General features: G+C 33.6%; 1 pseudogene; it reads left to right on the top strand.

The window, feature by feature from the left end:
• Nucleotides 1-1,174: 1,174 nt before the first annotated feature.
• LOC101051179 (mitochondrial fission regulator 1 pseudogene) lies at nucleotides 1,175-2,229 on the top strand (annotated as a pseudogene).
• Nucleotides 2,230-6,012: the final 3,783 nt, after the last annotated feature.

Genomic DNA, 6,012 nt, shown 5'->3' with positions numbered 1-6,012 from the left:
TTTAATTGCTATCAAAATTACTATCAATAAAAAGAATAATATTATAATAATATTATAATGATAATATTATAACCCAGTTGTTACCAACTTACCAAATCTATATATTAGGTATTACTGGATTAATTTCATTCTTTTATTAAATGGGTTAAATTTTGTAATTATAGGTTCAAGTGACCTGCCATCTCATCCAAATGAGTATGTTAAGATTTGCAACCTGGATTAGAAATCTACATCAAAACTCATTGAGAGCCAAGTTATTTCAATGTCAAATGTAAAACTTCAAAAGGACAGAAGAAAAATTCTATTGTGTGACAATTAGTTTCTCTCTACAAACACACATCTTACTAAGCTCCATTCCTTCCTTCCTCAGATTTCTGTCCAACTTCATCATTAATCAGGTTTAGGCTCTAGCCATCTAGAAATATAACCCAGGTTTACATTCTTTATGTTGAGAGACAGTATTAATCACTTCCTTTTTCTCTAGAAGGAAAATGCTTATATTTCCCATCAGATTAAATAGCATCTGGGACATAAAAAGCTTATTATTAAATCATCTCTTATCCTAAAATGTTAAAATTCTGCTAAATAATAGACTCTAAAATACATGTGAATGTAAATGAATATCTGTGCATTCTGTTAAATAATAGACTCTAAAATATTTGTGCATGTAAATGAACAATGTGTCTAGTTGGTAAAAATGGAGAGTAGGTTACTGTCCAAATAAGATTTTTTTTTAAATTTTCCACACTCATGTGGAAATGATTGACAACTAGGGAGAACTATTAACTTTTATATTCATTATAAAACCAACACAACTATCTTAATAAAACTGCCAAACCCACCGTAGATTAATAAGAGCACAAAAAATTCATTTGACTAACTTCATTAAATTATAAGTTGTACGTGTAATTCTTGGCTTGTTAAAGACTCCAAAATAATTATCAAAGTAACTTCTATGATGTCATTAATAATATGCTTGCACGAAACATTAAATATTGATTAAATGCTGCTGAAGCTAAAAGTTGAGTAAGTAACAGCAAATAAATACATTTTTATAAATGGAAAAAAAAAACCCACATCACATTGAAGAAAGAAAAAGGGAACTTACATAGATAGAGGTATTAGAAAAGTTGCAGCTTTGAAAAACTTCTATAAGAGAAAATATTAGGCCGGCTGCCGCGCGGCGGAGTGTGTTTTACGGACCATGTGCTGCTATGTATGCCTGAAGAAATACTTGAAATGCAAATTTGGGGAGACTTTGCCATATAAATGGTTGGCTGGATTAAGCGCCTAATTAGGATGGTTTTTCAACAAGTTGGAGTAAGCATGCAATCGGTACTTTGGTCTAGGAAGCCATATGGTTCATCTCGAAGTATCGTAAGGAAAATTGGTACTAATTTGTCTCTGATTCAGTGTCCAAGAGTTCAGTTTCAGGACAGAGGTCAGATCAAGGCCACCCCTTCAGGATGACCTTCCTTTCTTTGAGAAGGCCCCAAGCAGACAGATTTCCATACCAGACTTGTCTCAAGAAGGGCCTCAGCTGAAGACCCCAGCACTGGCAAACGAGGAAGCACTACAGAAGATTTGCGCTCTTGAAAATGAACTTGCGGCTCTCAGAGCTCAGATCGCCAAAATTGTGACCCAGCAGGAGCAGCAAAATCTTAATGCAGGTGACTTAGATTCTACCACATCTGGTACCACACCACCACCCCCTCCGCCTCCACCTCCGCCACCACCCCTGCCTCCCGCTCCACTGGGGCTCCACCAAAGCATATCTGCTATTGATCTTATTAAAGAACGAAGAGAGAAAAGAGCCAATGCCGGAAATACTCTGATTAAGAACAATCCAAAGAAACCTGAAATGCCAAATATGCTAGAGATCCTTAAAGATATGAACAGTGTAAAACTTCGGTCAGTCAAGAGGTCAGAACAAGATGTGAAGCCCAAGCCAGTGGATGCTACTGACCCTGCTGCTCTCATAGCAGAGACCCTGAAAAAGAAATTTGCTTATCGGTATCGAAGTGATAGTCAAGATGAAGTTGAAAAAGGAGTTCCAAAGTCTGAATCAGAGGCCACCTCAGAGAGAGTGTTGTTTGGGCCACACATGTTGAAGTCAACAGGAAAAATGAAGGCTTTAATTGAAAATGTATGAGACTCCTAATAGATAATGAGCTGCAAAAGACTATCCTGGTTCCCTTGTTGGTTTGTGAAGGCTAAGTTTGCTAGTAGAAGTCAGCTATTTAGTAAATACCTGACTTTGGTATTCAGTGGTCTCCTTTTCAGGCTAATTAGAGGATTAAGCAATAATGAAAGCACTATATATTTGGTTTTGCTTTAGTGAGATGGTCAGCTTTGGTGCTCTCCACAACATATGTGTGTTTTGACATGTTTCTAATGTGTGGCCAGGGTGTTCCGATTTCTAGTTTTGAAAACAATTGTATAGATTTCACCACACAAAAAGGACATTTGTGGATGTTACTGCACATTTGTGTGGACATTTGTGGATGTTACTGCACATTTTAAATTCTTAACACTAATTTATCTGTATAAATGTTGTATATGCATAATTTTGGACATAAACAGTTTATGTAAAATTAGTAATGAATGATGGCAATGAGGGCACTGTTATCTTCATTTGTTTTCAGTGATCATTTAGCATTTAATGATGGAACAGCTGGTATAACATAAGTTCTTGGCATGAAATATTTGAGATTGGAAACTTCTTGCCTTGAACAGAACTTACATTTTAGATTCTCACATTTTCTTGGAGTTGGGGTTTGAATAGGAACCAGATGATGTTCACTGCTGAAATTCTATAATGCTTCCCATTGAAGGGAAGTTGAGAACCAGGAAAGCTGCTTTCACCTCACTGCCATCCAGTACTGAGGAAGAAAGCTGTAATTTTCCAGTAGTGACAAATCAAATTATTGAATTAAATTTCTTAAGTAAAAATTCAGAATGTTACCATCTTGTTTTCTTTCAGTTTACTAAATAGCATCATAAAGATGACTTTGCTAAGTTAATACCTCTGGAAATGTCAGAGTTTAAAAATTTTTTAATATTGGCCAAAACATTAGTAGAAAATTGACTTGGCAAATGAATTTTGTATAAATTATCACCAGTCAGAATGCTGTTTTCATTATATTGTGCAATATAAACCATAGGTGTTATTAGAAGTAGAGAATTGCCTTTTTCATCTAGGGCTTTTAAGGACTTGCTATAAATGATTATTTTTTAAATGCTTTATAAATCTTCATGATTTTTCTATTTCTGATACACTCAGCTATAGTTAATACCAGAGTATCCTACCAGGAGTAAATATTTGAATTATTTAAATCTAGTAATAGAAGAAAGTTATAATTCCTGGGAGTATTAGGAGATAGAAGTAGAGATTCACTTCTAAGTTCTTGAAAATATGTGCATTCTCCTAAATATTAACCAAAATGATTTGGGGTAATGACATGGCTTGGTTATTCTGTTTAAATCTATACTATGGCTTATATTACACATGTTGGTGTTCACCTCTCATTCACCTGTTTGTTTTAAATGGTTTAAAATTCTCTTTAACAGAATTCAGAAAATTCACCTGACACATATTTTGACTTCCTAAGAAACATATTTTTATATCAGTATTGAATACTGGACAGTGTCCCCATATAAGGAAGTTATTATTTTAAAATAAAGCAAACTGTTTTATTTAAAAAAAAAAGAGAGAAAATATTAAACTTCTGTGGAAGAGGCTAAGACCAGATAATCATCTTGACAAGGAGATTCTACTACCAATAGATTTATCGATTTAAATTTTGGTTATCAACAGTCAGAATGAGACTGGGTTCAGGCACCGGGGGAGGCTTAGCTTGCTCTGGGTGGGCTGTATTCTTCCAGGCTCTTGGTCCCTCACTCACCCAAGAATGGGAAAGGGGACCACGTCGGGTTCAGTGAGCAATTAAGTAAATACAGGACACCAAAGAGTTTTGTAGAAAGTGATTTATTTAGGCAGAGAAAAAGAAAAAGGAAAAAGGAATTGAAAAGAGATAGAGCAGCTTCCACGAGGTCAGGGAAGGGGTTCCAGACATGGAGTCCACCTGGATATGGGGGACAGGGACTTTTAACCTGGGAGGAATTACCACCCCCTTTAAGTTTCCTGACCTGTGAAAAGAGTTCCCTTAAACTTCCTCTGGAGTGACTGATCTTTGGTTATTTTCCCGCAGGTAAACAAAGACCTCTAATATCCTGGATGGAGAGGTGGTAGAGGGGAGGTATGGCACTGAGAAGTTCTTGCCTTTGAAATTACTCTCCCTTGTGGACACGGGAAGAGAATACATTCCCTCAAGAATTTTCCATCTTTTACTTTCCAAAATCAGTTGAAATATTATTCAAAAAATTACACAGGTTACAAAGAGGTACAGATATAAGAATTAATAGTATTCAAATTATATTATTTCATAGGAAAGTTTATCAATAAATTTACAAACCTCTACTAAAATATATAGTATCAAAAATGTCTAAGTTTTACATTTGCATTGGTGCTGTAGATATGAGTAATTAAAATGGTAGAATCCCGATTATAGTACAATTTTTTAAAAGCTATATACTATGCAATTTGTTTATACTTGATTAATTTTAACTTTCATACTTCTAAAAACTCCCTTAAGATACCTACATATCTAATTTTCTCAATGGATATTTGAAACTCTGGTTTCAAGCTTGAGCTTATCATTTTATCTCAGAAGATATAATTATTATTTCTACCAAGTAAATGCACATACACATTCCTTTAGATAGGTGAAGTGGTAAACCACATGGCTCTGCTCCGCAAGTTATAGTTTCATTCGTAAGTATTTAAACAGGATGACAGTCTTGTGTATATGCGTCGACGTTTAAGAACAGAGTTATATTTTCATATTTAGCAGTTGTAAGTATCTAGATGGTGCCTAAATTTTAAATACAAAGTAGCACATTTATTAAAAAGTTATCTAGAGACAAGGAGATATACACGGAAGTGGCTTAAAGTCTATCTCTGGGACACGGTGGCATTTGGGAGGGAAAAAGAATATAGGAAATATATATGAAATGATTTGTCTGTATACTTTTGGTGCCATTACAATTTAAAGAAATATCATGGTACACATAGGTACGTCAATTATTAAATGCATGTTACTTTGTTTTCTAAGAATGCAGTTTTTCTTGTATTAACAACTGTATACATAGAGCAATAACTTATGAAGAGCTTTACTTTTATTACTTTAGTTTAACACCACAGCTACCTTAAGTAGTTTGATTTATTTAACAAGTTTTCATATATTACCCTCTTTTTTATAAAAGAAATCAGCAATTTGTTCTGGTCTATGCACTGAAGCTGAAAAGATCTTGAGGAAGATTCTTTTTATTAGCTAAAAAAAAACTGATGAAAATTGATGACTATTCAATATAAACCAGTGAAGATAGTGGATTAAGTTATGTTAGGGTGATAAAGTCTAGTGTGTAGACTTTTCTAATTTTAATTTTTCAATTTAACTTTTAATTTTAACTTTTCCTAATTATAAAAATTCATTAGGAATTTTAAAAACTTGTGAATGCAAAAATATGTCAACGACATGTCATCATGAGTATCTGGATTAAGAAATAATATAAACAATTTTTATAGATCCGTAATAATGACTTCAAAACTGAAGACATATTTGTTCTTCAATTACGCTCTTTGAACTGTTACAACAGAAATAAAACTTCACTCCAATAATTTAGAAGAATTGAAGATATTTGGAGATTTATCTTAAGACATATTTAACATTTTTTAAATGCATCCCACTTAAAGGAAATTTCCCCACATGATCTTTAAATAAAATCTAATGATAATACCTGTCACAAAGATACTATTTTATTGTAAGACAAAAGCAAATTTGACATATTTATTTTCTCTCTTTCACAGAATCTTTCTCATTACAAATACTATCTAGTCCAAGAAATTACCTTAGGATTTCTCAAAAGTTTTGCTAATGAAGCACATACATT

Source organism: Saimiri boliviensis, chromosome 2 (genome assembly GCF_048565385.1).
Source record: "Saimiri boliviensis isolate mSaiBol1 chromosome 2, mSaiBol1.pri, whole genome shotgun sequence".
NCBI lineage: Eukaryota > Metazoa > Chordata > Mammalia > Primates > Cebidae > Saimiri > Saimiri boliviensis.
Note: the sequence above shows the minus strand (reverse complement) of the source record. Positions and strands in the feature narration are given on the sequence as shown.